The sequence below is a fragment of the Mus caroli genome, chromosome 16 (genome assembly GCF_900094665.2).
Source record: "Mus caroli chromosome 16, CAROLI_EIJ_v1.1, whole genome shotgun sequence".
NCBI lineage: Eukaryota > Metazoa > Chordata > Mammalia > Rodentia > Muridae > Mus > Mus caroli.
The window spans coordinates 44,032,730-44,045,537 of NC_034585.1; the positions used below are offsets into that span (position 1 = coordinate 44,032,730).

General features: G+C 37.3%; 1 pseudogene; it reads right to left on the minus strand.

Annotated features, from left to right (window-relative positions):
• Nucleotides 1-8,854: 8,854 nt before the first annotated feature.
• On the minus strand, nucleotides 8,855-9,337 carry LOC110311312 (annotated as a pseudogene).
• Nucleotides 9,338-12,808: the final 3,471 nt, after the last annotated feature.

The following is a 12,808-nucleotide window of genomic DNA, read 5'->3' on the forward strand; positions in this document are numbered from 1 at the left end:
ATAGTTTTCTAGGGCATCTGCATAACTCATGGCCAATGTTCTACTCATACATTGCTCTACTGCTTCTTTTGCCCACACTTTCCACCCTGCACCATGTACTTGGCCACCGAGTCTCGCTTCTTCCAATAGAGGTTGGTCTATGATTTGCAGCAAGAATGAATGAAGTGTTCTTATCTCTAATACAATGAGAAAGTGAGAGGAGCAGAGGGAGGAAAGGAGAGAAATGTCATGTTGTAATATTGAAGTGTGGTGGTATGTTTCACATAGGAATTGAGATAAAGCATGAAGTGGAGGCAGAAAAGACTTTCAGAGGAAGTGGTGTTTGCAATATATTTCGAACTGAGTGGAAGACAATGAAATAAAAAAAGGGTGTAAGACAAATGTCAATCAAAGTGTCGAGAGAAATGCATAAGGAGAAAGAAGTATAATGGAAAATATAGCACAAAGATAACCACGTTTGATGGGATTCAAGTACTTCTGCATGCTGTTGAAATGGATACACACAGAAGGAGGTGAGATATTAAAATCAATGGAAATACTTGAGACTTAATTTTTTTCTGTTGTACTCTGATAGACACATGATGTACAAATCGAATGCATTTTGTAAAGACTTAAGTGACTCCACCAACAATTTTCCAGAATGCACATAGACAAATGCATCCGTTTCAGAAAACACACCTGCATTCTATATCTTAACTTCTACATTCAACAAGAGTTTCAATGTCTAGAAGCCAACCTTAGATTTCCACGGCTTTGAACTTTGAACAGTTTGACTGTACATAAAAATATTTTGCTTATACATATTTCAATTTATTGTTATTGCTGTATAATATTTCACTGGGTAACTATGACATAGTTTTCCCTTGATTGAACATTAGAACATAGAGATAATTTTAAATGTTCACCTCTTACAAACAGAGCTGCTGGGCACTCGCTAGCATATGGCGTTTGGTGAACACATGCATGAATTTCCATGAGGTGTGGGAGCAGAGTGTCAGGGTTAGAGTAAATATTGGATTGCAGGAATTTCCTACAGAATTGCAGGCAGGGTATATATATGCTGGGAGTGTTAATCTTTTCAAAATATGTTTCTCATAACAATGAAGAGTCTAGATTAAAGAAAGGCCAGATGGTCTGGGTGGTAGTCAGAAAAGGCTTGACTTAATGAATGATGCATGTCAGTCTGATGACATGTTGGATAAGAGAGTGAGGTGAGGGAGGATAACTGAGCTTGATAACGTATGAAGACCTAGACTAAGGTCAGTTTGAATTCCAGATATTTAATTAGGTGGGGTTGGGTACCATTCATGGAGATTAGAGTGGTAGAAAGCTCACTCAAAAACATGATTACATTCCCGTGAAAGTCTTCTTATTTTATCAGGAAGAGCTAGAGGCTAGCATAGATGATAGCTAAGAGATGGCCTATGCTCTTTATGACATTTATATATATTTTAAGCTGAGGAATTGCCAGTAATTCTGTCATAGTTAGCTAAAACTGTCCACTTGACACTGCCTAGAGTCACCTGACAAGATAGTCACATCTTCATACATCTGATTTGCCTATGATTATGTTTCTGAAGTGAAGTATTGTTTTATTATTAATTGGTTTAGGAGGGCCTAACCAACTGTGAGTAACAGTATTCCCTAGGCATGTGGCCATAGGTGGTATTAGAAAGATAACTAAATATGAATCTGTGAACTAGTCAGCAAGCAAAAGTTCTTTGAGTTTTTTCTTCAGGTATTACATGAGCTCAGTGTAAGCCAAATAAATCCTTTCTCCTCTACATTGTTTTTTATTTGTTTGTTTGTTTGTTTGTTTTGGTGATGGTATTTGTCATAACCACAAACTGTAATTAGAGCCACTCCTTTGCCAATCACCATGCATTCTAATAGTCTATAAATTATAATATTTTTCAAAACTCTTCAAAGAGGTCTGCAAGAGATAGACCTGGATTCATATCTACCTCTGCATTTGTACATTACATGAACTCAGACAGGTATCTACTTATGGCATAAGGGACAATTTCTTCACCTGTGAGCGACTGATAGCCATTGTGTGACCCTACAGGAGGAAACCTCAGAAGTATCCATTAGCATCTGGCACACAGTCACTTCAAATTATAGAGATTGATATTGGTATATTTAACTGTTAGCAGCTAATACTTATTTTAGTTTTATTCTCAAAGGAAACTCACTTTTCTTCTTACTTCCTCTACAATTTGGTCTGAAACACGAGCATTTGAATGTTAAGTAAAAATGGTAAAACATGATATTTTATGCTTTAAATCAGATCCAACCACTTTGTCTCATGTGAATCCTGTAAGACAGTGATATATGAACTTACCTCAGATATGATTCTTTTTCTGCTGCTCCTATTCTATATTAATGATGTAATCAGATGTTTTTATATTCAAATGTATTGATACTAACAAATTTCTAGAAATCATTGATCTTTTATTAAGCTTTTAAAAGATCAAATACATAAGATTATGAGTAGTTAATCCATTGTCATACACTTGAATAGTAATACATTATTACTTCCTGTCTACTATTATCACTGACCTGGCATACTCAGATAGAACGTTATCTTCTCATTCAACTGTGTTTATGCTCATAGTAGGTGTTTTTAAATAAAACTTTACTGGTTTTTCTCACTTTTGTTTGAAATGGTTTTTTTTCTTGTAGTTTTGGTAGTAGGAATGGAATTAATATGTTTTTCTGATATAATCAATAACAGTGTAAAACATGACTAGTAGATTTGAAAAATTACTTGTCGAGCTAATGAATAGACTACAGAGCTACGCACACCTACAGGAAAGAGACTTTGTAGATGCCAAAGTCCAGAGAGAAATGAGTCAGTCTAGTACCCACAGCTGCTAAATTGGGCAGATGGGATACAACTGATGAGAATGGGGCTACTATTTATTCATGGAATGAATGACACACAATGCAAAAGTGGCATTATTGGTGAAACTCAGCCCTGGAGCACCGATTAGACAATCCATAGGTTTTCTGAAAGGCTCACAAAATCCTCACCAAGTGTACTAAACTCCATGGAATCTGTGTATCGCAGTGCAGCTTTCCCAGACATCCTCTGCTCTTCATCTTCATGTCCACAGGATGTGCCTGTCTGTGTCCATATCCTTTGTGTGGAATGCTAGCCAAGGGGATTAATAAGAAGAGTCACTATTTACTCAATTCCTTTCAAGTCTACTGCCTGATTTGCTGACTGAATGGTTCTAGGTATTTGGCATGCACACTAATGTGAAGGGTAATGTAGGAATCTGCATCTGGCTATGCACCGCAGACCCTGGGAAAATTTTTCTTGATCACTGCAGATAATCATCCAGAGAGCTTTCAAGCATCATTTTATTGGATAAATAGCATAGTTTATGCTGGCTATGGAAATCTGAAATTTTCAGGTTTTCTGGGCACTGGCATGTTCTTTAATTCCCCAAATATTCTAATATATAAATAAGTTTGAACTTTAGTTTTGTTAGGTGACTTAGAAACCACACAAGGGCATTTAGGGTTCACATGATCCATGTCTGAGCTATGTCACAATAAGTGTGATTAGAGAAGGGGTTTCTGTTCTTTCACATGGACTATGAAAAGTGAGAACTGCTCAGATTGTTGAACTCGATGTTTACTGTGATCAAAATGAGGCTGTACATCAGAGGATGCAGTAGTCTGTTTAAAGTTTCATGGCCTTTAAAAGAGCAGCCAGGCTTCCTGGCTGTAGCTAGATCCAGTACTCCAGTTTTACATATTTCCTTGACTAACTAATAATGAGCAAACCAATATTTATCTTTTAAGATTTTAAAACTACATAATATCTACACACACACATTTATCTATATATGAGGGATTGGATATATATGTGTATGCTTGTCACAATACACCTATGTATTTGAGAACCTCAAGATCAAGTAATTTGTGAATTAGCACACTTTGCATGACATTTTCCTATTGTTTTATAAGACTGACATTTGACAGCTCTATTCTTCCTTTAAAACCTGAAACTCTGTAAAATTCTGTTTGCTGTACTGGCTTCTCTAGCTCAGTCCCACACCTGCAGTGCTTTGAATGGCGTGTCACAGTATTGACTCTAGGGAAGATTGCGCCATCTTGTTTTTTCAAGCGTATTGTGGAAATTACTTAAGGCCACTTGCATCCATGATTTTTTCCTGTGGATGACAATGTGTAAGAAAGCAAATACTGCCTGATCACGGCACAGGGGAGGCTGAGAGTTGAAGCCTGAGGCAGAACAGATGAGATGATGGAGTGGAATATGAGTTAAGGCAGCCGCCAGGGATTCCGTGATGAGCAAACTGATTATTTTTTTATGTAGCCTCTATTCACATTTTTATGTTTGATTTTGTCCTCTGATTGTAATGACAGGTTGTGGTTACACATTATTAAAGATGAATACTAAAGAAGTGACTGAGGAGTATGATTGCTGGCATCACAGCAGGGAGGAAATGCAGAGGGGAAGGCCCATCTTTCCCTTTGGTCTTGAATAGTGCATCTCTTTCCCTCACAGACTTTGCAATGACCTTGGAGAATGTTCCTTACTCAGCAGAGCACTGGTACAGCATTGCTGCCTTCCTATGCCCTGACCCAGTGGATGCTGGAAGGAGGTGAAGGACAACACTCCTGCAGCTCTTGACATCTTTGTTTGCTGACAATTCATGTTACTCAGAAATGGTGTGGCACTGAGGAATCCATACGTGAAACTCTTCTTTCAAGTCCCTTAAGCCTTTCTCAGAAACACAGCCAAAACTAAATCTTTCTGAGGGGACAAGACTATCTGGTTTTTATTACTTGGGAATACTGTACACAAGGTAAGACTGATGTTTTTGAAGATCGCTAGAAATATTTGTTAATTAGGTCTTAGACATGAATATGTATTCTAAGACTGTGTATTTGGTTTTACTTCAAATCTGGGGGTTGTTCTTGGTTTGAGATCCCTATATTTTACATAAGTAGAAAGAAACTTTTATCAGTAAACACCAAATACCATCTATGAGAATGATTGCTTCAGTGATGTGAATAATAGCAAAATGAGTAACTATTTGAAATTCTTTTGGAAAGAAAATTATTGAGTTAAATAGTTACGTTGAAATACTTACTATACAATAAAGAAAAGGAGTAAACTACAGCTACACACACGCACACACACACAAGCCACAAACTGAAAATAAGTCTGCAAGCCCATGTGCTGGTGAATTTACAGGAATAAAACATTCTTAAATACCTGATAAATAGGTTACACTGTTGAGAATATAATCAATATTTAGAGTGTAGCATTTTTTAAACATGGAAATACTAATACACCTTGTAATAGTGTAGATTAAATGCTACATGTTTCATCATTTACAGAAAGAGGGACCTGATTTAGAGAGGTTAGGATACTTAGCCAGTGACCAAAACCCTACAACCAGCACTGAGACCAGGCATCCTGATAACAGAGTTCTTATTACCTAATATTCTTCATTATATTATCTGACCTTTCCAATAAGTAATGCCAACACTTTTTGCTTATTGACATATACCATAGAGAAATTCTCCTCATTGCACAATCAAACATTATAACTGTGTCTCTGTGTTTGTGGCATTTACATTTCTAACAGAAAAAACAAAAGCAGATTAACCTAAAATTTCATTCTAAAAGAGCAGTTAAATAATTAAGATATATTCATACAGAGTGACATTTTATAACAATGAAAAGAAACAATATCATATAAATTAATGTGAAACTATTAGTGAGTGATATAATAAAAATAGTAAACATTTATTATATGTAAACATCTATATCCAAATACATGTGATTTTACTTATTAGTATTTAATTATATTCATATAACCATTCAGTCTCTTAAGTTTACACACCCCATTACCACAATTGAATGCTGACCAATAATTATTTGAAAAAATAAAATGGAGTTAAATTTAATGAATACAAGTGAGGGCATTGAAAAATAGCTTAGTGGTTAAACATGCTTACTGATCAACACTGAAGAGCTGAGTTTGGATATAAGCCTGCATATAACTATTTAAGCATGGTCTGACATCTACCTATGATCCTAATCTATCTAGGGTGGAATCAAGAGGATTGCTGGGGCTTGGGGGCTCCCAGCTCAGCTAAAAAGATTAGGAGCTCCAGGTATGTCTTAGTTACTTTTCTATATTTGTAACGAAAACTATATGACTAAAGCAGCTTATAAGAGAAAGTGTTTAGTTGAGCTTATGTTTTCAGAAGTATAGAGTCCATGACGGTGGAGCAAATTCATGGTGAACAGCTGAGAGTTCATAAGTTGATCCATAAGCAAGAGTCAGAGAGGCAGAGAAGAAAATGGGGCTTTTTTTTTTTTTAAATCTTAAAGTTTGCCCCCAGTGACACTTCTACTCCAAAAACACCACACCTTCCAATTCTTCCAAAACAGTTTTCCCAACTGGAGACCAAGTATTCAAACATATGAGATGATGGACCTGGTTCTCATCCACACAAACACAAGGGTGATAGAAAGACCATGTCTCAGAAAAAATAGAGCGTAGTGAAGAAGCTAACTAATGCCATCCTCTGTGCTTGTTGATCATGGGCACATGGTTGTGTTTGGATATCAAAAAATGTATGCTTATCACAATTACACAAACACAAACATACACGCTATGTAGTGAAATATACTAGTAGCTGTGATTTTTATTGTTGAAAATTTCAGGAAAATATTGCATGCTAGGAAAGTATAGCATTTCATGCTTTAAAAAATATTTAAAATGTTTTATGAAATTAAATTATTTTTTCTAGAAATATCTTTGTATAGAAATATACTCAGAAATGGGCATAAAAGACTTCTGAGATTATAGCTTCATTTATAAAATGAAACTTGGGGGCAGCAAGATGGATCAGTGAGTAAAGATGCTTGCTTACAAAACTAAAGAGTTGAATTTCTAGCACTCAGGTCCTGCTGGGTATTTTCTGGTAGGCACATGCCTACACCCATATACATAAAATGAATGAAGAAACAAAAGAAAAGAATCTTAGAAATCAAGCATATTAGCATTGATATGACAGGGCACCACAATCTGGGTACATTTATTAGAAACATTCTTTTCCTCTCCTAGATACTAGACATCCAAGACCAAGATAATGGGAGGTGTGATTTCTCCAGTGGCTACTCTCTATGGCTTGGAGAGGTGGCTGCTTTCTTGGTATGCTCTGCATGGTCTCCCCTTTTTTAGGGACATCAGTTCTATCTCAACAATTTCACATTAACCTACTATTCTTAAGGCCCTAGGCTTATGTATGGTCCTATTCTGAGGGAAGATGGAGAAGATCCAACATGTACAATTCAGGTCAATTATATCAAGTAAATAAAAATTCAGCTGTTATTAAAATTAGGAACCACACCTAATAAAAGTGGAAATCATCAGAAGCATCACAAAAATGGGAAATAATATACACGAAACATTAAGAAACACATTTATAAAATGTGGAGCTGGAACTTCTTGATCGGAGTCTCTGCGACACTAGAATATTCATGGCTGTCATTGCTAAATAACATTATCATCATTATTTTCTTTTGTATATTCAAGGTTCTCTATGATGAGTGTTATCTCTATGATGAATATTATAATAAGAAAAGCTTCTAATTTACTACATTGATAAGATAAAAAATTAAAAGGAGACACTAATACACCAAGGGCACCATGCTCTGGTTAAATATATTTATTACGTAATTCAACTAGAAGTTGCTGGTTTCTGACAATTGCCTACCTGCCAGGATGAGTGGGAGGATTGGAAAGAAAGTTATTTTGTTATGTAAAATGCTTATGCTTTTTTGTGTCTGTGACCTGAATTTATAAATTTCTGATTTAATGTACAACTCAAATTTTTGTGATATTTAGATAAATGTTTGTATGTAACCTCAGCATATTCTGTAATGTACTGAAAGTGAAAGAGATATCCACATAAGAAGACTGACAGACAGGCAGACAAAAAGACAGAAAGAAGGAAGGGGAAAATGACTCCATGTATTGAGATATTGTGGGCATCCATAGTAGAACAATATGAGCCTGGCAGGCTTATTTGGGAAAATGTATTGAGACCAGCTGAACAGACATTTCTGGGAGTTAGAACATGGAAAGAAATCTCAGCAAAATAACATTGTGTAAACATCAGACATATGCCTGGGAGGTCTTGAGTTTAGAATGATGAAGTTACTAAGCTTAAGCTTCCTTACTAGGGTCTACAACCAGAACTACTGAGACACTGGGTGTATGCTATAATCAGGCTGTGTGCCGTATGGAAGGCACTAGCCACAGGTACACATCGAAATGGTTCTGGTAAAGTTCAGTACTGAATTTAATTCTACTTAATTTTCACTATTTAAAATTTAACACTGTCTCCCAAGTTGGATGTGCAGGTCTAGTTTGCATCTTGGTGGTAACATCATAGATCTGAATTTTTCAGCAAATAGGACAGTGCGAGGATGTAATCCTTTAAATCCCCTTGTAGCACATGACAGTATTATTCTTTAAAATGAAAGTTAAGGGCCAGTTCTCTTTCCCTGGAAGATACAAAGTGCTAATTTAGGGGGAAAAAGATGAATGGTCATGCTGTGGATTATCCAAAGTATCTTTAATACATTCATTAAATTTCAAGAGTGGTAGTAATCAGAGTCTTCAACCTAAAATGCCTATCATTTTATTATAATTCAAGTAGAGGTGACAGTATAAGTAAGTTCAAAATATAGTGTCAGTACACCTACAATTATAGATTCATCATACAATTCTCAAATACACTTGTCAAAGAAGTAAGAAGTTGAGTGACAGGATACTTAGCTGCTGGTCAGTCATATGTAGTAGATACCAACTTGAGGGTCCACAGTGCTGAAGACAGGCTGCACCAGAGACAGATCAGGCTCTGCCTTTAGCTTCTGCACCATCAGCATCAGTCTTATGGGGCCAAGGTAAGGGCAGTGACAGAAACCAATGCTCATCAGCATCCTCTGGCCGCAGAAGTTGGCTTTGCATCTAGGATGGCCCTTGTGGTCCACATGCTGAAGTCACCCTGACCCACAGCAGCCTGGTTCAGGGGCTCTGCCCATTGTCGTTGGTGCCACTGTTCTTCTCAGCTCTTCAAGCCAGCTAGGCTTAGCCCTGCTCCAAACAGGGAGGTGATCAACAGTCTAGTTCTTCACCCAGGGCTTTGGGGCTGGCCCTGTCCTTGCAAGTGCTGGGAATTTACATACAGAGTTTCACTTCCTAAGATCTTGAGAAGGGGTTTGAACTGTGAAAGGTTGGGGCCAAGCTTTGGGCCCTAGAATCAGTAGCATCCTGAAGCTCCTAGAAAAGAATAGTGGTGCCAGAAGTCAGAAAAGAAAAGACAAGGTGCCTGGGCCTCGACTGCTGGAGAAATGTCACCCCATCCATATTTAAGTAGGTTAGCCAGCTGTCTACACAGGCTCATCTGAAGCCAGAACTGCTCTGCCTTAAGCTGCAGCCCAGGCAACACTAAATGTCCATAGTTGGTTTGCTCCAACCAGTCTCTCCTAGTTGTTTAACCAGAGAGTCTCAGCGTCATTACTCCAAGCTACAGAGAACGCTCACCTTAACTTCCAGGCTTCTTTCTGGATGCCTGGAAGCATCGAGAATATGCTTTGCCTGGGCACTAGAATGCATGTGTCTATTTACATTTTTTTTCTCCTTTCTTTTTCTTTCTTTCTTTCTTTCTTTCTTTCTTTCTTTCTTTCTTTCTTTCTTTCTTTCTTTCTTTCTTTCTTTCTTAAGAAAGATAGTAAACATTAGAGTGCTTGCTGTAACTCCGGTCCAGAAGGAAAAGCCGTTATTTTCCAAACTGCCACAATGCTTCCCAAAACAAACACTAATAAACAAGAGGGACTTATGGGTGCACCCAACATAGTATCACAAGCAAAATTTCTTGAAATGTCAGATATCGAATTTTCTTAGCATGAGCTTTAGACATAGAGCTTGAAACTCTCTATGTTAAAATAAAGGTTTGTTATTTTACAACATCCACACAATGAGTAAGCAGGACAGGAATATCTAATAAGGGCATTGAAGAGAGAACTTCAAATTTAAATGTAGTTGCCTGGGTTCTAACAAGCATTAATGTCAGGAAGTTCAATTAGGAGGGAGCACCCAGCAAGGCTTTGTCATTATGGTTTAGGCCACACTCTTTGTTAGCAGTGGTCTCAGTAACACTAACTATTGATCTTTTGCTTGGCTCTGATGAGACATTAGCAAAAGTTAAGCCTGCTGTGTGTTTCCCTTCGTGGAAGCCACAACTCTGAAGCATTTATTAAAAGGGCTTACCAACAAAAAAAAGAAGTGAAGGAGATAAAAGGTCACTATGTGGTTTTGTCCATAGACTGAGATTAGCAGTTTACATTGTCATCTGTTGTTCTAGCTCCCTTCCCTTCAACATGACCCAGATGCTACACTGTACTCTTCTGTACTGGGAAACACAGAGTGCTGCCTTCATCAATGATTGGTTACATGGATTTCTGTATTTCAGGGCTTAGAAACAGCATTTTCTGTTTCCTCTAAGTTTGGAGCTTTCATTTGTAATTTTTTTCCATATCATAAACATAGCAAAGAACCTCTTCAACTACAATACTATTGTTGAGACAGAAAGAAGGAGCCTGACAATATAGCTATGAGATGTTAATGAAGGAGACCCCAGATACCTCAAAACTAAACAGGAAATTGTCATTGCTCTTGATTGCCTACCATAATGGGATGGCAATACTCTGTTGCTGAAGACATCACACAGGGCAAAGAGAAGTTGAGGCTAAAAGTTTCCTTTCTATTCGTGAACCCTATGGTGCTAGAAGGTGCTATACAGGCTGCAAGGAGAGAAACTGAGCTACACATCACACAATCTACAATAATGATCTCCCAAACAAGATCTTTCCTCTGGTACAATAGTGCCATGGTTGTTATGGTGGTAACCAACTGCTTCCTGAATAGATTTGCAGCAAACTGAATGGAGGACAACTCATATCTATATCTGGTCATGTGCAAATGTGTTATAAGGTCAAAGGCCTTGGGAGAAATTTACCCCTACTATTTTGCTTAATGGTCACATTGTCAAACTGCCTTTTAAGTACTCAAGTTTGTACACATAGGACAATGGCACTCTCAGCATTTGTCAGAGAAGAATTTCATAGCAAGGACAGTAGTGATCCAAATATATAATTGATCAAAGTTTTGAGAACAATTGATGGTGGAAAATTGAACCCTAAAACCCATTTCTTGAAGGTTCATGAAACATTGCAGAAGGGACAATGGGAGATTTATAGCAATAAGGTGCTTTCTGTACACACTCAGCCTTTATACTCATGACCTCATGGCACATGTGATTACCTTCACAACATTCTACCATAGATGACATATGTGGCTTATGTAAGATTACAGTAGCTTATGTGATTCTACTTCTCATTGAGGCACTACTGGAAGTTACTAGTTGCTGCTGAGGGCATTGTCAGTTTCTTCAACCTACTGATATGTTGTCTCATGCTCTCACCTCTGTGGGAACATCAATAAAACTCAGAGAGGAGAAGTAGGTGGGCTTATTAGGAAAAAGAAGGGTTTCAGGATGAGAGAGAATGGAGGAACAGGAAGGGTAGTAAAGTATGAAATGAAGTAAAATTCACTATATACATGCGGTGAGCAGTGAAAGAATACATTTTGAACTTGCTCATGTAAACACAGGTTAAAACGTTTTCATGTGTATTCTGTTTTGAAACCATATCTGAAAAACCACAGCAGGACAGATATTCTACATATGGAAAATTACTTTTGATTAACTGTTTATCAACATTTGGAGAAAATTTCAGATAACACACATTGCTTTCATAAAATAAGTGAGTCTGGATAATTATAAAAAATAGAACTTTATTGATCAAAGTGTTGCTATCTGTAAAAGCCAAGATCAAGATGGACAGTGTAAAAGTATATATATATATATTATGCTCCTGAAGCATCCATCTGCTAACCTATCCCTAGTCCTGGAAGCTTCTAGCCTCATAAACCCAATCTAAATCAAGAATATTTTTAGCCACTGGGACTTACTGCTGAATAAGCTCACCCTTTCTAGATCTTTCTGAGCTCTGACTGGCTGGTTCAACTCAATACTTCTGGCTCAAGCCCCTAGCCAATCAGTTTGACTGATTCAAACTGAGCTTTTTTTTTTTTTTTTTTTTTTTCTGCTTCTCATTGAATTGCTCTGCTTGACTTCAACCTAACTCTAGCAATCTGTTCTAATCTTCTGACTCCTCATTCTCTGGCTTGTAATGTTTTTACCCATGTCTAGCTTTTTCTCTCTTTAACCTGTCTCTGTAAAGCTCTTCTGCTAAACCTGCTTCTGAACGTCAGCAACTGATAGAAGAGAACTAACTAGTACTCAGAGATCGGCATGCCTATATCTCCTGAGGACTTGGATTAAAGGTGTGTAAAACCACATCTAGACCTAAGCTTTCCTTTATCTGAAATCTTCCTCTATATAAGGCTGACTTTGAACTCAAGAGATCTCCTTGTCTCTGTCTCTTGATATTAAAGGCCTGTCTGTTTTTAATAGCTGAGTAATATTCCATTGTGTAAATGTACCACATTTTCTGTATCCATTCCTCTGTTGAAGGACATCTGAGTTCTTTCCAGCTACTGGCTATTGTAAATAAGGCCGCTAAGAACGTAGTGGAGCATGTGTCCTTGTTATATGTTGGGTATATGCCCAGGAGTGATAAAGCTGGGTCCTCAGAAAATACTATATCCAAATTTCTGAG